We start from the raw sequence: 25,324 nt of genomic DNA, 5'->3' as shown, positions 1-25,324 counted from the left end.
ACTCCTATGCAAAGGCCACCACAAACAAATCAATGTATGACTAACACTGACCAAGCTAACAAGCCAGGTCTGGTGAGTGCAGACACCTGCTAATTAGTGCTAACATAGAGATAATAATAGAGAGATAGAGATAATATTTTGACTCATCGAAAAAGCTGGAGCACAAAGTTCTTGGAGGGTCAGTTAGTATAAAAATAAACTGCTCTCTAAGCCCTTCTGTTTGTCTGATATTTGTGTGAAAAAATCTCCAAAATGCACCAACAACATAAACAGACAGGTAGCAGCTCCCACCTGTCACACAAAACAGCCACACCCCTACCTATACGCATGACTGTAAGCCTAAGAATTCACCCCTGTACAGTTGAATAGAGAACTGAGCAGTAGCTCGGTAGCATTTCAACATTGGGCTTAATGGGGATTGACTTGCTTTTGGAGCCAGTCTCAAGTGGCCATTCAAGGAACTGCAGTTTTCGGTGCTTCCACATTGCCTTTGTTTCACATCCCCAGAGTTTGCAGCTTGGGCCGGGCTAACTTCAACCATTTGAGGCTAATTCCAGGGAATTATAAGGGGCTCCGGTTGACAATGGCAGGTATTCCCACAGGAGAAACCGGAGCCAGCAAGGCGTCAGCACCGGTTTAAGCCCAACATTTAACGAGCATGCAGCTGATACAGGCAGCTGTGCCAGACAAAACACAGCACAAACACACACATTGAGTCCACACACACACTGACATGAGCTATCCAGCTGCCACACACACTATTTCTAACTTCCAGAGTGACACAAGGGTCTCAAAAGTTTGTGTCTCGGCTGATATTTGACATTGATTATTCCCGCCTGTCTCAGAAAACATGATAGCCCCTTGTGAACAGTGGAGGGGAAGCCAAACAGGAATCCACGGCTAAAAATACCCACGTCATGATGAGTCAGGATGGATCGAGCAAACAAACAGAGGTCGGAGTAATTTCCTTCAATCTGTACTGTCAGGAAAGACTCTCGAAAAGAGAAGTTCCCGTCATCACTCTGTCAGAGTGGATTCCTCGAATTAATAAATCAAGCTGCATCAAGAGGGGAGGAGGGGGCGGACTCATGGGAAAGACGGAGATTACCCAAATGGAGGCTAATGAGGTGAAAAAGAATCACAGACTTATAGAAACTAAAGGTGCAGGAACATTTGGGGGTGTTTAGTGACAGTGAAAAGAATCAGAATCAGGTTTTATTGCCAAGTAGGTTTACACATACAAGGAATTTGTTTTGGTGATTTTGGTGGAGAACAATTAACACAGAACTAGAATATAAATAAGTAAGACTTAAAAAAGCGAGAAAAGCTTTAAAATTTCTAAAGATATCTGTGTCAAATACCTGATAAGACAATAAGGTGTGAAGAGGCTGAAAACCAGCAAAATCAGTCAACCCTTTTCAAGCAGGTGATCAATGAACAGAATAAGTCTGAACATTTAATACCCAAACACTAATTGAGGTGAAAAATTACCAATCAGTTTATACAAATAACAAAGTAATGTCATTCTATTTTACTTGACAGCTGGGTTGCTTTAGCTCGCTGACAAAACAGCTTAAAGGTATAATAAGTAGGATTTTCCGAGAAAACTTTTACAAATATAATATAATATAAATCATCACTTATGGGTCTCTATACATGTATGTTGGTGAGTGTGTGTGCAGACCCTTGTGAGACCCTTCCCTCTGCATCTATTCTGTTGTTTTGCTTTGCACGGGACATTTTCGGGAGGGGCGCTGTTGTGGTTCCCTGAGCCAATCACAGCATACAGGTGAGTGTGGGAGTAGTTCAAATCAGCAACTGGGCCCCAGTGAGATGCAGAGTTGGCCTTCTTTCTGTTGGACAGGTAGGTGCCTCAAACCGGTTAGGACAAGCAAACTGGCGGTTAGCATGCTAGCGCAAAGGTAACCGTGATGCTGTCGGTGTTAGCTTGCCCCAGAGAGTGAGCTTCTGGTGACGACGAGCCCAGGAGGAGGGGCCCAGTTTGAATGTGTTGTTGACAAAATGCAAGGAAAAATCCTACTTAGTATACCTTTAAGTAAGTGTTACAAGAGTTTATACATGTATGCAGTAACATCAAAGCCTCTCTGTAGCAGAGGAGATGTCATATTAAAAAGCCAAACCAATTAGATTACATTTCAGTGATGTAATTCATCCTGTCCAAAAATTCCGTAAATACATTCAAAATCATTTATTAAAGCAGAGACAAAGAAACTTTCTTCATCTTTTACCTTTTTTAAATGTTATATCATGACACACTTTTTCCATTTCTGATCATGTGTGTTGGAACGAGGTATTGGCAGATCTACAGACAGTGAGCATCTGAGAAAAGATGAAGAAAATGCTTGTAGAAAGACAATTTTGATAATAATCTTTATCAGGATACTTTAAAAAGAAAGGCTGAATAAATGTATATTTCTTTCAATATTATAATTGAATGATGTATTGAGTTATGTATTAGACTCATCTGATGGCCTTGAACTACATTGGACTCATCATCAGTGTGTTCATTTGTTTGATCACGCCACCATCTATTCCTCATTATATCACTCTTTCACCAGAGCTACAATACAGCTTCATCTCCATGTTGCATATTTCTCACTGCGTGGTAAACTTATTATATTTCAGCCCAACTTCCCAAATGCAATAAAAGGGAGGTAGCGAGCTCCTGCACATAGCGCGTATCATCTGAGCCGTGCTTCTCGAAGCCCTCAGGCTCTGCTGAGACTCCTGAACTCATATGTTGTTTCACTTTCACAAAGATAAATACGAAGATTCATGTTTCTGACGGCCCTCGGCTCTCCTTCCAAACTTTAAGCCATCATATTATTTTAATAAAAGACTACATTATATGTTTACGATATCATCTCAATCATTCTTTACCCGATTTATCAATATCACATGGGTTTGTTATTTTAATTTTTTTAATACATCCACATTTTTCTTTTAACACTTCAAAAGATTAACCTATATTGTAAATACTCAGTGAATACTAGAGTATTAGGTCTAGGACTTTTTTGTTTTTTAGAATAGAAGTGAAATTGCAAGAAGTTTAATTTACTCGAAGTTTCAATAATCTTCCTTCTCTGATTGATACTTTCTTATACCTGTCACTAACATCACATCGGCACTTGAACTTACACTCAGACTCACAGTGGAAAATGAACACAGTGTCAACTGTTTCGCCCCTGTGGAAGATATTTTTACTTGTTCTAAGAAAACCAAATTCTCAGTAGAAGCCGTGTTTGTCCTGCAGGGCGGCTGGCTGTCATTCTGCTGAACACTAAACCTGTTCACCTGTTTCAGACTTTAGAGAGGAGATCTGAAGCGATGCAGGATAAAGATGAGACTGCTGTCTATTCAATGTGAGCAGGTACAATACTGAAGACTCATCACTTCCTGGTCAATTAAGCTCAAAGATTTTTATGTAAATAAATGTCTGTTAAGTCACTATCTATCGCTGAATGAGGTAACACAATGGTGATTGAGCCTATGGCCCACTGATGAAAGCCTTTGCATTTGCAGTATTACAGACTGGGTGTCTGTGGCGACATTAGCGGAAAAAATCACAAGAGGCGCCCAGTTAGTGACGCGTTTTCCATCAGCCAGCAGTGGTTGGTCTGCCAGAGAGGGTAGGCGGAGCTAAGTGACTGCTTTTCCAGTCTCTGCAAGTGTTGTGAGTAAACAGTAATCTACTATGGCTGAACAAACAAAGAAAAGATGGATGACTACAGATGCAACTTCAACAAGAAGTGAAAATCCAAAGAAAAAGAAACAAACTCGACGCTCAGATGAAGCAAACAGTCTAAAAAGGAAAGCGACCGTCAGCCAGGAAAATCAAGAGTTACAACCGGAGCCAACCGTGGACGTCACACATGCAACACTGTCTGAATATCTGGGAACTGTGCTCCCGCAATTACCGTTTATCGCCATAGGTGCCGCCAAAGTAAACGAAACTGAGATCTACGAGATGACAACTTTCAGATGAGGATCAGTTTTCACAGACACACACACACACACACACATATATATATATATATATTTACATACATATATATACTTGGATTGGTATTTAACTCTAGGCTTTATTTCAACCCAAACCTAAGTCACAGCTTTATTGTACATGCCAAAACAAGCTCATATTGGCACACAAATGCAAATGTATTGTGTATGCATATTATATTTAAAATGTCATGAAGGCAGAAATACAACTGAGGCATGTCTTCACTCTGCAGATGTCTGAAGTGTCAGATCCAACACACTGAGGAGAAGCAGAAATATCCCTGCCTGCTGGAATTATTCATTGTTTCTCAGAAGAGGAAACAGTCCAGACAGACAGTCATCGAGGCTACTCTTATGTCACATCCATCTCAGGAAATTCAGCCAAGTTCAAATCTTACATTGATCAAATAAACAATCAGTCAGTGAGGACATCCATCCATTATCTATACCGCTTATCCTGTTCAGGTTCATGGGGGGCTGGAGCCTATCCCAGCTGTCATTGGGCGAGAGGCGGGGTTACACCTGGACTGATCACCAGTCAATCACAGTGCTGACACACAGAGACAGACAACCTTTCACCCTAACGTGAAATTTGAACTAGGAACCTAGTAAGACCCTTCGCTCTGCATCTATTGTGTTGTTTTGCTTTGCACGGGACGTTTTCAGGAGGGGCACTGTTGTGGTTCCCTGAGCCAATCACAGCGTTTATGTGACTGTGGGAGTGGTTCAAATAAGCAACTGGGCCCTCAGACCAGCGAATGAAAGAGCGATGTGGAGTTGGCCTTCTTTTTGTTACACAAGTAGGTGTCTCAAACTGGGTAGGACAAGCTAACCAGCAGTAAGCATGCTAGCGCAAAGCTAAACAGCAGTTAGAATACTAGCGCAAAGCTAACTGGCAGTTAGCATGCTAGCGCAAAGGTTACCGGCGGTTAGCATGCTAGTCTAAAGGTAACCTTGATGCTGTCTGTGTTAGCTCGGCGGGGTGGGCGTGTTCTCGCACGAGAGAGTGAGAGTGAGCTTCTGGTGACGAAGAGCCCAGGAGGAGGGGCCCAGTTTGAATGTGTTGTTGACAAAATGCAACAAAAAAATGTTTGATGAGAAAAAAAGTCACATTTTTGTATTTTTTTTTAATCTCAGACACAATTTCAAAACATTAAATTAACATTTTTGTTTATTGACTTACACAGCCTCTTAGCTTAGGTTGTACAGATTCTAGGAATATGAAGCGTTTGAAGATAATACAAGTAAATACATTACAATCAATGAAAATACCACTGCAGACAATGTTGGACCTTTTCCAGTTCAGAGTTTTAGGAGTTAAACTTTGTCTCATTGTCTGCAGCCGGGAAGAAGAAACACAATGAAGCTGGCAGCGAGACAGCGAGGAATTCCCCGTCACTGTCTGAAGTGAGCTAACCTCGCTTCTCTTCTCTCTGACTCTTCCCTCCTGGTGAGAGTCCAGAGGAAGAAAAATTTAACTCTTTCACTCACACGCTGGAGCAGTCGTGCTGCGTTCAGTGTGCACACTTCCCCGTAATAAAGCATCACATCCCTGTGGAGTGAGCTGCAGGATTTACTGACGCTCAGGTATCCTCTGTAGTCTCTCCGCTGTGCATCTCCACACATTTCGAAATGCTCCACTTATTTCACAGCCCCCCTCAGCTCCATATCCAGGTAGTTAAACACAAAGTACTGTCTGTCCTTTTCCCGGGACAGAACATAGTGTCTTTAAATGTAAGGTGGGCTGTCATCTGTATTAAATGTCTGAGGCTGTTTATAAATACCACTGACCACGACACAGAGAGAGAGAGAGAGAGGGGGGGGGGGGGGAGACGCTTCACTGAGATCGACACAGAAAAAACTAAATAAAAACTCAGACAGCACTTTCTCAATCAATTTCTCTCTCTCCTTTCTCCGTCCTGCCTCGTGCACACACACACACACACACACACACACACACACACACACACGCACACACCAATATATATAAAAAGGCCTGTTTCAAGTGGGCGTCCAGAAAGTAGGTGCAAGTCACCCCTCGTCTCCTTCCACGGTACGTCTCACCTTCACAGCCCGGCTGTCACAACTCTACAAGCCACTGCTCTCAGAGAGCAACACCACGCCTCCATGTCGACCTTTATCTGTTCAACAAGTACACAAAGTCTTACAGAGAGTGATTTTTTGTCAACTGTGGCCTAAACAAAAGAATACATAAAACCATGACTTAACTTGACTAAGGTCTCATTCATAAAATCAGACAATGCACACATAGGAAGTCACTCAGCCCTCTCCAGAACAGACCCCCATCAATTTAATCAAACTGTAAGAATCATCACTGCGTCTGAGACACGACTCACTACAGGAAGCCTCATGTTTTCTTTATGGTTTTTTGATTCCACAAAATCAAGCAAATCTCCTGCTATTCAAATGCTACACGTTCTCACTTCCAATCGTCAAGAATCATCTGTTCTTATTTTGTTTCCTGTAATGTAAAGTGCCTTTGAGTATCATGAAAAGCACTATATATATATATATATATATAAAATGTATTATTATTATTAAATAAGGCAGCTTTTTAAGTGGCCCTATGTTTCAAAATATGAGGCCTAGGTAACCTTTTTGTGTCAGTTTTGCATGGGCATTCCACAGTCATGTTAGTGATAACAAATATGCAAGATCAGGTTTTCAAAATAAAACGGCCGAACTTGCAATCATGAAAAAGCAACGTATGTTATTCTTTCATTTCACCTTTCATTAGCTTTAGATGTGAAAACAAATTATAAACACATTATTTATGTTGTGAATATGTTGCAGTTCAGTTACGTTTAGGTACCAAAACAACTTGAATAGGTTTAGTTAAAGATCATGGCATGGGTTCATAGAAGAAGAAGAAGACATACTTGGGGGGTTTTGGTAGGGATGCACGATATTATCGGTACGTTATCAGTATCTGCAGATTACAGCTTGAAAATTACATATCGGCATCGGCAGATATGACATTTTTCTACCGATATTCTCCGCCGATAGAACAATGATGATTCCCTAAAAAAGCTTGACATAATGCTACAACAATAACTCGGCACGAATGTGCGAGCACACTGCCTACACCACACCTTCCGTGTGTGAAGGCAGGGTGCAAGATGTCTGCATATTGCAGTTTTTCAAAGTTTCCAAAACAGGTTGATTTCCTTTTATGTTTTTGTTCTGTGCAATAGGTCAAATTTGCCCTAGTTGTGGCTATATTGTCAGGATTGTCTCAGGGAGAGCATCATCCAAGCCTGTCTAAGTTGTACGAATATTACAGTTTTATTTGAAAGAAAATGTTACAAACAAATAGATATGGCATATCATATCATATTGATCTAACCATCCTCCGGTTTCCAATTATGGGTCTTAATGTTACGTGACTGACGCAAGAAGATTACATAACCAATGTAATGTAACCTCACTTAAAAATAATCAAGCTTCTAAACAGTAAAATCGGTCAACATTAACTCTTGATTTTAACACACTAACCAAACCCTGCCCACTGGGGAGAGTGTGGATCACCGCTTCATACTACATCACCTGTCTTCAACGTCGCATTAAGAGAGGTACCTACAGCGTCATATTTTGAAGCATTGGGCCGCTGACCAAGCTGCTGATTTGAAGAGTTGGGAGTGAGGACGTGCTTGTTAATCAGGCCATGTCTACGCATACACAGGTATTTTTCAAAACGTTTTTTCCTCCTTCGTTTAAAAAAAAAACCCCGCCCACACAAGCACGCAAGTTACAAAAAAATCCCTGTCCAAACGAAAACACAACAGAAATGCTGTCATGAGAACGCCACACAAACATGCGGCGATATAACCTGGGCATGCAAAAAAGAAAAAGAAAAGAAGATCGCGGCCAAACAAAAGTCTGAAAAAATCGATTGCCGGCAGACTGGCGGGCTGCAATGGCGCATCGATATATCGACGATATATCAATATAGTGGACGTGGACGAGTAACTGAACATGTGTAAACATGTAAAAAGTCCTGTTAGCAGAAGCATCACTGTTTTTGTCACGTTCTTCATTTTGCAAGGAATGTTGCCTCGTTTGTGACGCCTCACAAAAGAGATAACGGCGCACAGCCTGACGTCATGAGGCAAGGGCACGGCCACTTGAAACAGGCCACGAGGAGAGTGTCTAAAGGTCTTCACCCTGGCAGGAGTTTCACTAAAGATCTGGTGAGAAAAAGCTACGTTTTGAAAAGTACCCACACATGTGTAGACATGGCCTTTTTTGCTGTGAACTTGATTATTACTAAGACGTTTAACCCCACAGTTGAACTATAAAAGTGTGTTTTCTTCCTATATTCTGGTCATGTAGTTGGCATTTTGTTGAGTTGTGACAGCTGCTCCTGAAGAGATTGAGGAATATGGAAGTCACTTTGGACTGAATGGTTGGCTGCTTCCGTAGCACTCCTTATATCTTGCTTTTGATGTAATTCTGGCATCTTTAAGATTATTCTGAAATGAATACTTTGTAGAGACAATGTGCACGTCCATGTCTTACTTTTCTATTTCCTGCTTTCTTGCTTTTTGCACAGGTAGACTCTAAACTACTACTCATGGGGGCTTCAACCTGAGAGGAAATCTGATGTTTTTTAAATGACAACTGTGAAAACGTGATGAATGACTGAAGAAGTGGATAAACACATAAAGGGGTGTGTAATCTTAATTATAATTTGCCGAATTAGCTATATGTATTCTGTTATTAATTCATTTTTAATTCATTAGGTCAAATTTGCAGCACATCATTATAGTGCATGCTGAAGTGTTAAGATGGATCCTGCAGTTATCTTACAGTCTCATCACAGAGCAGATTACAGAGAAGAGACCGACCAGCCCCTCCTTTAAAGCTAAACAAACACATCTGACCCACAATCAGCACTATCACATTTCAGACTCTCATTTGCACCACACTGACTCTGCAGCAATGCCAGAGCAGAGCCAGCAGGGAGACGGCTCACACATACCACAGAGGTATCGGGACCTTGACCGGAGGGGTGCGTCCGCGGGGCGGGTGCGCTCAGAAAGCTTTCACTCGTCATGTAGCTGCAGATACGACACTGCAACGCCTCCAAGCTGCTTCGTACACACACACACACACACACACACACACACACACGCAGACCTACACTCTGCAGCTGTTTATAAACCCCTCTTAGCACAGGAACACTCATCACTCTTTGGAATTGAACGTTTAAAAGTTAGACAGGGAGTGGGAGGTGTGTTTGGGCCTGACTCATGTTTTACTCTTTTATTCAACACTTTTAAGTCAGCGATAAATGAAGTCCTTTAAACTTCATCATGAATTCTTTGGAGATGCTTCATCACCTCTTTGGCTGCAGACTTCTGTACTTGGAAGACTTTCAGTGCGGTTTTATAATTTTTGGATTCTGTTGTTTTTAAGTTGGTTTCGTGGATAACTAAACTACTGAAGCTCAGGAGGGATACTGTGCACTTTCATTGTCATCCTGTGTCTGCGAGGCACACGTACATGAAGGAAATCATCGCTTGAAAATGTTTATCTTTCAGTCGACACACATAAAAGGAGATTTTACACAGTTCTGCAGTACATCTGTGTCTTACTCTGTGGTTTGACTATATGCTATGTGTCATTTATTGATAGCAGCATGAATCACATTACATGTAATCGCATAAACTTTGACAATCATAATTTTTTAAGCTCCAAATTATAAGGCTAGCACAATGCTATTTGATTCTGCATAGTGATGTGTTTCAGGTGAAAACAGGAAGCTAGGGAGGGACTTACTGGCGTATACAGCAGCCAATAGTACTGAACATGAGAACATTCTGTTGGAGCTATTCACATTGCTTTGAGTAATTGGATTATTTTACATTTAGTAATTTATTTATTTGCAGTTATTTAGTTTCAAGTTTTAATCTCGAAGATCTCATGGTGATAAACATTAATTGCAGGAGCACACTTCCCAGATATCCAGACAGTGCTGCATGTGTGACGTCCACGGTTGGCTCCGGTTGTAACTCTTGATTTTCCTGGCTGACGGTCGCTTTCCTTTTAAGACTGTTTGCTTCATCTGAGCGTCGAATTTGTTTCTTTTTCTTTGGATTTTCACTTCTTTTTGAAGTTGTATCTGTAGTCATCCATCTTTTCTTTGTTTGTTCAGCCATAGTAGATTACTGTTTACTCGCAACACTTGCAGAGACCGGAAAAGCAGTCACTGAGCTCCGCCTACCCTCTCTGGCAGACCAACCACTGCTGGCTGATGGAAAACACGTCACTAACTGGGCGCCGCTTGTGATTTTTTCTGTGAAAGTCGCCACAGACAGCCAGTCTGTAATAATGCAAGTGCAAAGGCTTTCATCAGTGGGCCATAGGCTCAATCACCATTGTGTTACCTCATTCAGTGATAGATAGAGACTTAACAGACATTTATTTACATGAAAATCTTCAAGATTATTACTTTAAGGAAGATACAGAATTAAGTTTGATACCAATATTTGTGTATTTATGTGGGCTTTCATTTTGATCAGTAGTTTTTGCACAGGATGACGTGTGTAGGGGAAGGTAAGCTACCAGGAAGGTGAGTGGCTTTTTATCAGGAAAAAACAGAGCAAGCATTGACTGATTGTAAGAAAAGGTTGTTGAATAAATATAAAAGAAATTAAAAAAATTTCTGGACAACTTGTCTGATCCTGCATTCGATTCACTTTGATTTGATTTTGATTTTGAGTTTTGCTTTCTTGTAAGTTGACATGGCCAAGTTGCCACTATAGATTCACATGAAAACATAGCAAAGACACTTAACTGCTAGCTAGTGCATTGGCTTGGTGCATCATTAGGGATGCACAATTTTTTTTGTTTCTTTTTAGACTACGTATTTGGTCATCTCCCTTATTTGATAGGACAGGAATGTGGGGATGAGAGAGGGGGAATGACGAGAGCACCAAAGGGCTGCGAGTCAGGGGATTTTCCTCTGTACATGTGGTGCCTGCTTTACTGACTGAGCGACACCAGCGCCCCAAAGATGGATTTGATGCTAAATCAGTATACTCCCCTGAGGGCAAAAGGAGTCATCAACAATTTTTTAATATTTTCTCTGAAAAGATTTTAAAACATCATTAAGAATAACCACAAAACCACTTATTTGTTCTTGTTAAGAAAGAGGAAATATAGCTTACTGTCCAATATTCACCTGTGAGATAACTACTTTTCTTTATACCCCAAAGCATTGGTAAAAAAACATTTTTTAAATATAAAACCACATGATTTTTAACACACGTTCTGCAAATATTTAGACAGGTATGAAATATTACATCATGCATCTTTGCTCACTACATCTTAGTATTTTCACCATCAGTGTAAAAACACTGGCTCATGAAGTCCTGTTTTAAAATAATACAATTTTGAAAATCCACATGGTGCACGCCCAGTTGTTAAAAACTGATGTAAAGGTGACGTAAGATATGTGAAAAAACCTTCAACATCTCTATGACTCGTGGTAACTCATAAAAATGAGTGTTATCACATATATTCTTTCTCCTTTTTCACTGACGAGGGAAAAAAAACATTTTGGTGGTGAGAAAAGCTCATTATGTCTGTGCTTTACAGGCTTTTGGCTCAGGTTACTGAAAGGTGTCACTGCCAGAAATGTGCAGGGCCAAAAAACTGCAACTGAAACATTTGGCGTCAAAGTTGTTCTTGTTAGTGAGCGATGAAAGAAAAGCAAGCGTCCAAGACTGAGAGCTGCAAGACCAAACTTTTGTTTTCTCGAGCAGCTGCAGGTTTCCTACAGTGAAACTTTATTAAAGAGTTTTAAATGAGGTCTGTGGACAAACTGCTGATTCGTCCTCTTCATCTTTTCTTCACTGCTGTTTAGACACAGAGAAAACTTCCCTACGTCTTTATTGGCAGTTCAGACTGACTCCATGCGACGCATCAGAACTGGACTCGTCCTGATTGGCTCCTCGCATTAAATAAAAACTGAAATGTTTTTAAGCAGAGCAGCATTAAAGTGGAAAAGCATCCAACTGCATGTTTGAATAGGAGGAGCTGCTGTTGTCAGTTAATTACATCTCTAACAGGCTTTCACTGTAGATTTTAAAAACAAACTTTAAATTCAAACTAACATAAAATGTCTTTCTCCTCTGATAGGTGCACTTTTGAAAGGTAAAAATATATTATTGAACCTTTAAAGTTCCCATGAAACAGCTGGCAGAGCGCTTCTGTTTGCACAGTTTTACAAAACGTGACACTGGATTTGACACAGATATCAATAAGTGCGTAAAGCAGGAAGAAGAGCTGAAGAAGTGTGTAACCAATCCTGCCCTACCATCAAATGTCAGAAGACATTTGTACATTTCGCAAATGTGACGAATGAGTCATGTATTTTAAAAATATCACTGAGAAAACTGATATACTTTTTCTAGTAAATACTGTGGATGGGCAGAAAAGCTCAGAGGAATATGAACTCCAGGAGCAGAGCAGGGAGATTAGTGGAAGATCAGAGTGTTAGCTAGCATGAGATGCTAACACTGTAGCTAGCAGTCCTGCAGCATTTATAGTCATGAAGAGGATCAGAATAATCCAACAAAGGTTCTGCATTGGACACTAAATTAGTAAACGCCCCGCTGTGCAGGAGGACATTTGTGGTTGCTAGGAAAATGACAAACTCTAACTGACAGTGTGTACAAATGAGTATTTTCATTTTTGAGCCAGATACTGATGAAAAATGCAGTAATTATGTACTGAATATTTAATGTTTATGGACAACTTGTAAATATCTAAAGTACATACCGATTATGAAAATAGTTATCCCTTAACCTGGTCCATCAACATCGTCAAACAGTTCACTTATGAAACGTGAAATGTGGTCTGCTGTGATGCACATCTGTCTTTCAGTTTGGACTCGATGGATGCAGCAGACAGCTGCCAAAGTCAAGTAGCACATCAGTCTGTCTCTTACAATAGTCTCCATTATGCTCCTGCGTCTTGTTATGTCCTCTGCATATAAAACACTCTCTGTTAAAGCCCCCGAATCAGAAGTAAATTACATTACAGTCTACATTACTTTACATGAGAGATGTCCCTAAACAGAGCGACAAAATAAAGCAGAATAAAGACACACATACGACTTTACAGTAATGGTGAAATATTCTTTTTCTTTCTGCATTTCTCACTTTTCCTGAACGTCTCAAACAATACAATCTTTAAGAGAGCAAAGCTCTTATCGTTGCTCATATCCTAACATGCTAATTACCCCACACACAGTTTGACTTCATTTATTATGCATGAAATAATCTAATATGATGACTGTGATAATTATGCGCACATAGATAAGATAAAAGAGTAGTAACCAATTACGGCGCCGGAGTTGGAAAAGTAATTATTCTTTGTAGTGGAAAGAAGTCTCTTTTTTCATTCAGTTCACAGTGCTGCAATTAACATGTGGAAACACGTCTGCACGGCCTGATAGTGTGTACGGATATTTCCTTGATTAAGCGTACAGTAAGACAGAGAGGTAGGATGTATAAGCTTCTCACTGAGGGACCAAACTGTTAAAAAAAAATACACATAAAACAGCTGCTGGGATGTTTCTTCCTGCACACATTCATTTACAGCAACGTGTGTGTTGTGATAATCGCACACACTCTCCACACACTCCACAAACCTGACATGTTTACATTCAGACTTGAAAAGCTGCACAGCTCGATGCCACGAGTCTCGTCAGCAGCAGCAAATCAGAACGGACGTTGAAAAAAAAAAGACGTGTTGCTGCTAAAGAGTCGCAAATCAGACGCCGATGTAGAGTCATTAAATATTACCACTTCTAAAATGAGAGCTGCCGTGTGGTTAGCTCGCACCGCTGAGCAAACACACTGAACACAGCACAGCTTTCTTTGACACATCAGGATCCTGCGACCACAAAGGACGGAAAGCCGTACAGTAATTTAAATCTTCTGGAACTGTTATGGCTCAAATTGTGATATAAATCAAAGTTTTATGTGATGGAATGTGTCAGCGTGGAAACAGGGATTAATATGTCGGCAGCCATTTTGCCCAGAGTGAAGAGAAAAGTGATAAAACTTGAGGACAGAGCGACACAGAAACAAGAGAAAATAGAGAAAACAAGGTTTATAATCACATTTAAACTACAAAGAAAGTACTGATACACTCTTTGTACCATCTAACAGACATTATCTGGAGGAGGATTGTCTTACTGACCTCTAATTAAAAGCACATTTATCTGACTCAGGAGGCAACACGTCATCTTCACACTCCTCCGGAAACCTCCGTCACCCATCGCTGTGGTTGACTCATGCTTACTTGCAGAGTGTGAGCTCAGGGCCAAACATGAAGCTCTCAGACCAGTCAACAAAAGCTCACACAAACAATGCAAAACCAGTTTTCAAAAACGGCTGCCAGATTCTCAGATTCGCACCAAACAGCAGCACAATGGGGAACATGTTCTTGGAGGAAGTGTCGGTATGTAGGTGTCGATCTGAAAGCTAAGAACATAACTGTGAACAAGAGACTGAACTATCAGCTCTTCATAACGTAAGTGGCACTCGTGTTTCCGCACACGCTCAAAGTCAGGATGTTCTGAATGCAATGAAGTGAGGAGGGGAGAGAGAAAGGACGGTGAACACGGCTGAGGCGACGATCGCTGCCCGGGCCGGATTTCATACGGACAGCTGAGGTTCAGAATCACCACTCTACTTTATGATTCTGCAGAAATCAGTTTATCAGTGTTTATTCAGACCTCATGATGAGTTATAGCATGGTTGCATTAATATTTTTAACCCCAAAGATCCCCTCAGAGTTCATATCAGACCAGAGTTCATATCCTGAGTCCTGTATGTGCAGCAGGGACACTCTGGTTTAGGTTATAGCGTAAGATTTTGAGACTTTAAAATAAAATGATAACACAGTAAACAGGTGTCGCCTCCTGTTTCAAAATAACCGTAAAATTTGGTGTATAGATTTTAATTCATTTTTTTTCATCTAAAAAGTGGGCTGCGTCCTATACACCGGTGCGACCAAATGTACCAGTATAAAATGCGAGAGAGAGGCATGTTATTGTGTTACGGTATTTTACCCAGATGATGGCGCTATCCGGTTGTTAAATATTGACGTCACATCTCTGCAATAAACTGTTTCCGGCTCCCAGCCGCTGCAACATATCCTATTTATAATATGGCTCAGTGCTGTTTGAACGCTTCATCATCACGGACATGTACCGTCATGATCACCATTGCAGCCGCCACCCTCACAACAATCGACATTACCGTAGGCTGCCAGCCGCCGCTAGCTACAACAACCGCTAGCTAGCAGGATTGCAAACTCGACATGGCAGATCTAAGGCTGTAATTTGTGTGTGTTTTAAATGAACATGAATTGAAATAGTGTTGAAAAAACTTATATATTATATAGAACTATATATTTTTATTTAATAAATAGCTATAAAAACCTTTTTCCCTCTGGGATACCCCCAAAAACAGCCTGCGTCTTATATTATAGTGCGACTCATATTCAGGATTTTACGGTACTACTGACTCCCAAATCAATCAAAATCCTGCTTATTTAAGTCCACACCTTTACTCCATGCCACACAAAATCTAATTATCACGTTTTCATCCTTCTTTGTGCTGTGTCAACTAATGGAAACCAAATGAACATTTATTCATTTAATGAAATGTTCAATAGAGAAAAAATAGACATCATATCTCTGTTATTAAATAAAACAAGAGATTTGATTTCTCCTCTCTGTTTTTAACACTTTAACTTTTCATAGGATGCTAAAAAGACTCAATGTGTGCGTGTAAATATAAAGGTTCTCTTCTTCTTTTGTCCTCTATCTTTGCAGTGTCTTTCTATGTTTATACAGCTCCGGAAACAAACAGAGGCCACTGCAAAAATAAGTTTTTCTCTGCTTCTATTTATAAATTTGTGTTTGTGTAAAATCAACTTTTGTTTTATTGTAAACAAAATTTCTCCTACTTCCAGATCAAATATTCTCATTGAGGTGTTTTATTAGCAGAAAATGGCGACTGGTTAAGAAAACAAAATGTTTTTCAGACGTCAGATAACGCAAAGTAAACAAGTTTGTGTTCATGTTCAACAACAGAATGTTTTACCTCAGCAAGAGTTCACAGATCAATATCTGGTGGAATAACCTGGTTTTTAATCACAGCTTTCATGCATCTCTGCATGCTCTCCACCAGTCTGTCACAGTGCTGTTGGGTGACGTTATGCCGCTCTTTGTTCGATCAGGAGGTTTTGAGTGGGTTTTAGATCTGGATTTGCGGGCCATGACATGTAGAGAGAGATGCTGATTTAAGGAACATTTGGAGTGCTCTCTTTTCCCCCCACAGCTGTACGGCTTTGTAATACAATCTTCCTCTCGTTTTTCATATATTGCTTTTAATTATTATTATTATTTTTATTATTTGGATGTTTCCCACTCTCCCAGTGTGCATGATGTTTAAATATAAGTGTTTTATCCATCTTTGAACATTTTTACCTGATTAAGATCCAAACAGGAATCAAACATTGTTATTATATGTTTTGCAATATAAAGTAAGTGTGCAGGCTTTCTGTATTCATACTTTACCTTATAAACATAATTTCTGTGCGACATGTCTGCTGTGTCTGCTCACTTTGTATTTGGATCTTTCTACACTGTGTTATGTGACTTGTTTTGTAGCATTAACAGAACTATAAGCTAAAGGCTACACAGTTAGCCTTTGGGCTATCTGTGTTACAGATAGACATTTGGATCCTTTGGGTGCTTATATGACCTGATATGATTCCAGCAGCTCAGACAGGTCCAGAATGACAAAAGCCTAAATGAAATATAATACAGGAATAAGACAGTGCAGCCCTTCTTTAATATTTTAAGAGCGACAAGTCGTTTGAAACATAAAAGATGCAGCCTTCCCCTGAAAATAAAATGCTCTTCAGCTGAAGCCTGTGCTGTCATAAAATCATGGCACTTTTATAGCCGGGGACAGAACTCCATAAAAAAAGTCATTTGCAGATAATAAGAGCGATCGCTAAAATGCATTAGGGCAAATTATTCTGTCCTTGCCACTGTACAAGGCTTCCACTAATGTGTGCTGATAAGCTGCTGTTTCAGCCGAGAGCTGTACACTAACAAGTGTTTCACCAGGCGTCTGCACAGACCACTCCAGATGAACTGCAAGGTATACAAATGGATCTGAAGAGAAAGCGGCTTTTTGTTAAAGTCGAATGTCAAAATAAAGGAGCAGCTATAGACGGAGGGAAAATATTGTCCTTCAGATCGATGGCATCCTGGAGAGCAGGAGGCTGAAACATTCAGATGAGACGTGAGTGGCAGAGAGAGCAACACTTGAATAATGTCTTTGGAGAGGATTGTGAAAAACGGAGCCATGCTCCAGTAAAAAGCCTTTTGGAGGTCACAACTTCAGCGCTGCTGAATCTCTATTCAAAGTGCAGCAGACTTCAATAAGCTGGTGTGACAATAATCAGCCGGGTGATTTCAGAAGGACAACTAACACTATTTCAAAGGGGCACAGTTCCTATTGCACATTTGTCTCTATAATAGTACTAACACAACTTTAAGTGTGCAAAACAGGGGAAAAAATAACTTTAGGAGCTGGTCAGAAATCCCAAAACACGTCAGGAAAACTAAGCTGTTTTTTTTTAACAAATATATTGGTTGAATTTAAATGTAGTTGGAATTAAATCTTTGTCTGTTTTTCTTTAACTTTGTTACCCAGACTCATAGAGGAGGAACCACAGTACAGAAGAGCATTAAAGCCACGCATGAAATAAAATGACTGTTGTAAAGGTTTTTATTTTATTCTGGATTTACAGAATAAAGTTAAATGTTGAGAATTAAGTCAAACTTTAAGTATCAGTGCCAGGTATAAGAAACAAAGTAGAAGTACATATAATTGTGTAGAAGTCGAAGTACTGATTCAACAACTTAAATAAAAGGTGAAAATACAAAGAACCAAACAGTCGTCGTCCATATCTTGTCTGATTTGTTCTTATGCATCTCATACGTTTTTTTGTCCGTTGCGTGCGATTCCCTTTTAGTAAAGAGTCGGTTTTAAACATGAACAGAGTAGAAAGCTCAGATATTTGTGTTTAACGTAAGAAAGGGGGGGGGTAACCCAGCTAACAGGGAACGTTCCCATAACATTGTCTAACATTACCTACAAGTTCTAATTACGTTTGAAAGAAAACGTTTTAATCAAATATTCGAAGAACGTTTTAAGGATGTTTATCATTTCAAATAAAGTTCTTGTAATGTTAAAAGTTAAACTAAGACAAAGCATTTTAACTGCAACATTGTGAAGATATTTTCAGGATGTTATTGAGGCCTGGGATGTCAGAACGCCTTTTATAAAACATTTGCTCAATGTGACTTAAAAACAAAGGTAGAACATGCTCACTGCAACATTCTGAGGAACTTCTCAGGATGTTAGTACGGCCTGAACTATCAGAACGTGATTCCTGAAATGTGATTTGAACATTCTCACTGCAACTTTCTGAAGATGTTTTCAGAGAACGTTCTCCTGCTAGTAAAAGGAACATTCTGGGAACCAAATAAAAACTTGACGCTCAAAACATTACGAGAACATCGCATGTAACATTCTCAGAACGTTCTCAGAACAAAACATTTCCAGCTGGGAAAACAGTTATTTACTCAAGTACAGAAAAAGTATACGAATACCGTAAGACGTATTTTAACTGTTACTTCCCCACATTTTAAGTTTAAATACCATTTAACGCTCACTTACTATATATATTATAAATCCTTTTGCACATTTCCACCGTACTCTTTGCATTAACTCTGCTCATCATGTTTAATCTGCACTACCTCCATACAGCCACTGCTCAATGTTCAATGTTAATAGCCTTTATTTTTATTTTGTCTTAATTTAATTATTCTTATACAGGCTTAACGGGGGGTGGGGGTGATGACAGTTGTTGAGTATTTGTCTGTCTGTAACTCTGTGTTGTTGCTGCTGTCCAAGCAGGTCTCTCCTGAGAATGAGACCACGTGTCTCAACGAGATTACCTGTTTAAATAAAGGCTAAATAAAAATATGTGTTGTAAGCTACTGGATAAATTTCCCTCGCGATCAATAAAGTATCAATCCTCACTATGTAAACAAAACAAAACTTCCTCCTTCTCCAATTTATTTTCTTACTTTATTTTTCTTTACTGTTAATAGTGAAAATGTGACTTTATTGTGAGAAAACCAAACGAACAGAAAAAGCTTCCTTTTTACATATGCTCTTATGTCTTTCAGTTCTTCTCTTCTATACGACAGAAGTTTAAGTCAAAGAAAAACACAATGATAGAACAATAGCTATTTATGGTGTCAGGCTGCAAACATACATTTGCATTTGGCACGAGAAAACACCGCCTCTCTCACAGACTATGCTGTGCCAAAAGTATTAATGCACAGTGTTAAGTTGCTGCTGCATGAAGTCGCTGACATTTCACTCTGAACTAAGTTTTAAAGAGAACTACACTGGAGGAGATTTCCACGAGCAGTGACACCATTGTGGCCCATGCATTTATTCATTTTGGAGGGAAGCACAAATATGCAGCCACTCAGAGCTTGGTGGGATTTTCTCTGCTGTGATCTGCTGTTGAATTCAAATCAAATAGTTTGAACCTCACCCAGCTCAGCTGTTACCACGACGCGCAAATATAATAAATTCAGGATTTACTGGCAGGCTTCATATTTCTCTGTATGCAGCCCTGCTCATTTATTGGGATTATCTACATTCCAGCGGAGATAAGACGCACGGGCACAATGAGGTTCACGCTCTTGTTAAAGGTCTTTAAATGAAGAATATATAATAAGCTGTTGCTAATTTGATTTTGTGCTTGATCCTTGAATAATAACCACTGATGTCTAAAAATAACCTGTTTTAATTGTTTTCACTGCAGAAATATGGACATCAAACGATATTTATACTAAGACTGAGACATTAGAGACGGGAAATAACCTAGTTCACATCTTTGATATTTCCCCCACAGTAAACAGTGTATCTGTTTGTGCATCCTGCTGCTGCAGACCCTCAGCTGTGCAGGAGTCCTCCTCTCTATGCCATGACTTCGACTCACTTTATGGAATGTGTCCCTGCTGGGTTTTCATTTCCTCTGTCTGAAAAGGGGAATGCAATCACAGCACTGATGCTAAAATCATTACCTAATGACTAAAGCCTTTGTATAGGACTTCTTCCATGCTGCGTTCACTGTTCAGGCACACATCACGTCTTATCGTCTGGAGGAGAGCTTCTCTGGAAGTTTGTTTGTCTGCAGGACCAAATGAGTCCGATGTGCAAAGTCCAATCAATCACTGAATCACACGCAGAAGACCATTATAATTCAGGATGTGCTTATGGCTCGAGCTGATGTACAGGTCTATCACAGATTTAAAGGTATTTGCATATATGTTATTCGACATATTTTAAACTAACCTTTTTTTACAGAACACATAATAAAGTAAACAACGCGATGGGGGTGATTTATTCTTATTATTATCATTGCATAGTTTGCCCTGCACATCATAGTTCACAATACTCGCAGCACAGTCTGCAGCACATGCAGCAGCTGAGCGGTGGTGGTCTGCACTAGAATCAGTTCCAAAGAAACATGTTGCAATTATTTAAAAGGTAATATCATTGCAAGTGATTGCAAGAGTAGTCGGAATGATCATTTTGCACTTCAATATTTATTTCAATTAAAAAAAACAATGCCAATGTATGTAAGACATTAGTATAAACATGTTCATTATTATTTAATAATGTTATTTGTTTAAGGTAGCCTCCTGAGTACAATTGCATGGTCATTTTTGGGCAATATTCACATATAAAAGGCATATATCTCAAACATTCACTTTATCGGCCTACATATTGTAATTTTTCCTTCCAAAATTGGAATCGGTCTACAGAATATTCATTTTGCTCATGCTGTATTAAGGCCAAAGGTCTGTTGCAATACAAATCTGGTGTAATAATAATGTGTAGTAAAGTAACACAAGATGTGATTGGTTCACAACTACAAGTAGATTCAAAATAATGCATGCTTGTCAATTGAGTGGGACTCAAAGACCATGCATTCCTCTTTATCAACGATTCCACCTGCAGAGATTTCCTTTACGCTACTGTGCTATTATCAGAGAGATCTCTGCAACATCAAAGCTGTGGCAGTATAATACTTAATTTGTTGAGAATTTCAGAATAAAACCATATTGCTTTCAGATTTTTATTACATTGTGCAAATGATGTGAAATCCTTCTATCCTTTCCTCTATATTTCCTTGATTATTGGTTAGTTGTTTGGTCTATAAAATGTCATAGAATGGTAAAAAAAATGACAATCAGCCTCAGATGAAGTCCTCAAATTTCTGTTTATGTTCACAACCAAAATATTTTTACTTTACTGTCAACTATTCATATTTAAGAAGCTGAGAGTGATATAGTTATAGTTGGTGTTTAGTTCAATAGTTGACACTAATCGGTAAAGAAATTAATCGTTGCAACTCCGTACGACTGTCTCTCACGGCAGTATCCAAACCCATTCTCCAAACCACATTCCTATGCTGGATGTGTTTTCATGACATCTTCATGTCCTTCCGGAAACAAAGCTGCGTGATGTTGACAGTATGGAGGATCATTAAATTTGCCTGCTGCTCCTCTTGGAGCATAAATCAAGCCAATCCATCTCTCTCCGACCCCGCTCCCTGGTGGCTTACTTAGAGCCATGCCAACGCAGCACTGGCTGTGGAATGAGCAAGGGTAAGCATGCACGGGCTGTCCTTACGCTGAGCCGTCTGACGGCATAAACAGGCCTCTGCCTCCTCTTGAGAGCAATAGGGATCAAGCAGGCTTAGCGGGCATGACCTGTGAGGGCCCAGACAGGACCGAAACATGCAACACAACACAAATGTCTTCAGGATCGCTGCTCTATTGAACATGTGAAAACTAGCACACATCACATTGCTCACGGGCCCGGAACAGGACCTAGATGCACTCCGCTGAGGATACCCGGCAGACTAAGGCCTTATGAATAATTCTGAACATCCTCTCTCTCTTTCCTGCCTGACTTAAGAAGTAAAGCCTCAAAAAACAAATTAGACATCTCACATTCTGATTCTCATTCTCTGAAAGGATAAAAAATGTCTATTAGTCTTTAAGGACTGTCAAAAAATATGTATTGTTTTCTCTGGCACCATGCAGGGTGGAATTAGAGGCAAAGGCGAAGGAAATGACTAGACATTTGCTCGTGTTTTAATTTCCTCAATTGCTTTACGGCCATACATAAATGCTTAAATTGGTTTGTAACATATGCTCTCCTCGCTCTGTTTACTTCCTTCATTTAGTGTGACTGAATCACTTTATTAGTGATTATCCCCCCAAAAGCTGCAGGAATGCACAGCATCACACCTCATCATGCAATTTACTCATATAGTAGGAATGGGAATATGCAAATAGTGTTGCAGCAGCAAATATGCCCCCGGGCTGCTTGTCCAATGACACAAATCATCAATTAAGATCTCAGCAGGGTTCAGGGATAAACTAAATTGGCATTATTTCTATCTGACAAAATGTAGACGCAGTGTTGGGAGCATCACAACAAAGAACAAACATCACTGAGGGTGATTGGTATAGTGACGCGCTTCGACTTGTGTGTGTGTTCGAAATGTATTCCCGGCTGAATTATTCACTTTGAGACACCGACAAAAGCTACACAATCATTCGAGTCGTGTAAAAGGTAACAGAGCTTCTTTTGCTCTTTCAGCAGCGACTCGCAGCAGCAGCAACAACAGTGTCTTTCAAAGCGTTTACTTTCACAGTTTAGCTCCTCGTGGGGTTTATGCTCAGCACTCTGCACCTGCCCAATGTGTCTGACAGAGGGAGTAAAGTGGTCTAAATCGCCATTGTGATTTCTCAGGGAAGCAGATGATTAGTAAACAAATGGTTCAGGCATATTTAATTAAGCTAATGTACTCCCAATGCTCAGACTAGTCTCTGCTGTGAGGGGCCTTTACTTTGCAATGTAGAGTTGAAACCTTTTACCTATTGACGAATGACAACGGTTAAATAATTGGATTTTATATACATTTAGAAACGTGTGATTTCTTTATAAATGTGGATGTGTTTGCTTAACCTGTGTACATTTATGTGACACTTGATCGGCGGAGATCACGGCTGACAGCGACTGAACAGATGGGTCGACTTGCTTCCTCAAAAAACGACCAAAACACGGGAAAGATGTGCAAAACCTTTTAAATGCAAGACGCTTGAATCAAACAGGGCTCAAGTGTTCGACACAAGCTGTCCCAGAGACACTGACTCTGTCAAATGTCCCCTATGAGCGAAATAGGCATTGGAGTAATTGTGGAATAAACTAGTCATCTGAAATAGAAAGCGACGAGTGGCGCACAAAGAAGGCCAGTGTTCAGGCAGAGAGCTTTTTGCAGGGCAGGGAGGGCTGAGAGTAAACATTAGACCTCACTGAGATGCAGATAGTTGGAGAGAAGAAAATTCTTCAGAAAAAGACGAGCCAATAAAGAAATGTAACAGAGAATTAGACTTCCTTTTTGACCTTTCAAAAAAAAAAAAAACAGATGTGAGGATAAAAAGCTTTTTTTTTTATTTGATATTTTCTGTGGAAAAAAATTTACTTTGGAAAAACTGCTGTTTATAAAGTGCATACACAAAGTAAAGACAGACGCCTGTCACAAACAAGACATTTAAAATGAGTAAATTCAAAGTAAAACCTGAGATACTTAAATTACAAAAAGCTACAACTTCAGGTGTTATATATTTTCTTCAGTTTGACTTTCTTATTTGCTTATTTTTGTCGCAAACTAAAACAGCCACAAACACAAATAGCAGGTACTATCTAGAAAAACATTTTTTTTATGAACAACAAGAAGAATTAAAAAGCTTATTTAACTACAAATCAAATCTGACTGGAACCTATTTTACATTGAAAATCCTTTACCGTTGTTTTAACGAACGCCTAAACTTTGCCCGTCAAAATAAAAGCCTTTTTACTCTAACAAAACGCACCAGGAAACTTCATCATTATAAAAATTGCAAATGTAATAAAAAAGACAACACAATGCGATTTTTCCCACACCATCGGATATTCATTGTACATTCAAAAATAATCAAAATCCGGCGCTAATTGACAAAGCGTAGAAATCAAATGCAGCTTCCTGCAGCTATGCGCTCATTCTGTCCGGTTCACAAGCAATTATATTTACTGTTCTCTAAAATTACACCGTTTTACACAAAAACATCCGCCGAAAAATACAGTAAATCCTATTTACGTGCATCACAAACATTACCGACACATTTTTTAAATCCAAACGCCACATCAAGCAAAAGGGAAAAAAATCCACTGGTCTTTCAGTTCAGCACAAAAATGCATCTCCTCTGCTTTCCCTCTCTCTTTTTTTCTCCCCCATCTCCACTCCCCCCTCCCTCCCTCTCTCACTCGCTCTATCTCTCCCTCCCTCACTCTCCCTCTCTTTCCCTCCCTCTCTCTCTCCCTCACTGTGGCCTGGCTGCCTGTCTGCCTGTATGAATAATGTCCTGCCTTTTGTAATGAAGGGGGGGTAAAGGGGAAAAAAGGACGCTGAAGTGGTGAAGCCCTGCTCCCATGCACTGACATTGAAAATGAATGACAGCTTACCTGCATGCCAATCTTCATCAGACTGACACTGGGCTGACAGCACAGCCTATACTCCTCCACACAGCCGCTGACGTCAGCCATGCCAGGCCCCTCCCACCTCCATCTCCATCTCCGCTCCCCGTTTTCCCAACACCGGGCTGCTGATGCCTTCCAGTGTCCGTGGGAAATACGGCAATCGAGTGTGAGGCTTCACGAGGAATGGTGTCCCCCGCAAACACATCGGTGTGGATCCAGACACACTTTGTGTTCAGGTTGAATGGTATTCAAAACACTGACGTGCAGCAACAATAAACACATGCTTTGTTCTTCATGTACACCTATACATTATCCAGTTTCAAACACCCTTTTACTCCTCTTTGTTGACTATTCTCTTAGTATCTCACTGCCTGCAATTTCAGCACAACTGCAGATAACAGTTAAATGATTATGTTACCTTGTTGAGCTTGTTATTTTTCTTCTAGGCCTACTCATTTGTCTATCTCTGTGTATGTACACTGAGAGAGGGAGTCAAATTCCATGTATGGCCGAGATAGCCTGATTCTGACTTGATCAAGTTTAAAGCAGGATTTGAATAA

General features: G+C 39.9%; 1 protein-coding gene across 1 annotated transcript in view; it reads right to left on the bottom strand.

Annotated features, from left to right (window-relative positions):
- The window catches only part of LOC138602911 (homeobox protein PKNOX2-like), a 122,333-nt gene extending 97,571 nt beyond the window's left edge, over window positions 1-24,762 (bottom strand). Inside the window, exon 1 of the mRNA XM_069674540.1 lies at window positions 24,750-24,762. The gene's annotated coding sequence lies outside the window, so the exon portion shown is untranslated. The remainder of the gene's footprint in view (window positions 1-24,749) is intronic.
- Between the last annotated feature and the right edge of the window lie 562 nt (window positions 24,763-25,324).

This window comes from Semicossyphus pulcher, unplaced genomic scaffold (genome assembly GCF_022749685.1).
Source record: "Semicossyphus pulcher isolate SPU_LCO1_2020_fin unplaced genomic scaffold, fSemPul1.0.p SCAF_10, whole genome shotgun sequence".
In the NCBI taxonomy this organism is placed as follows: domain Eukaryota; kingdom Metazoa; phylum Chordata; class Actinopteri; order Labriformes; family Labridae; genus Semicossyphus; species Semicossyphus pulcher.
Note: the sequence above shows the minus strand (reverse complement) of the source record. Positions and strands in the feature narration are given on the sequence as shown.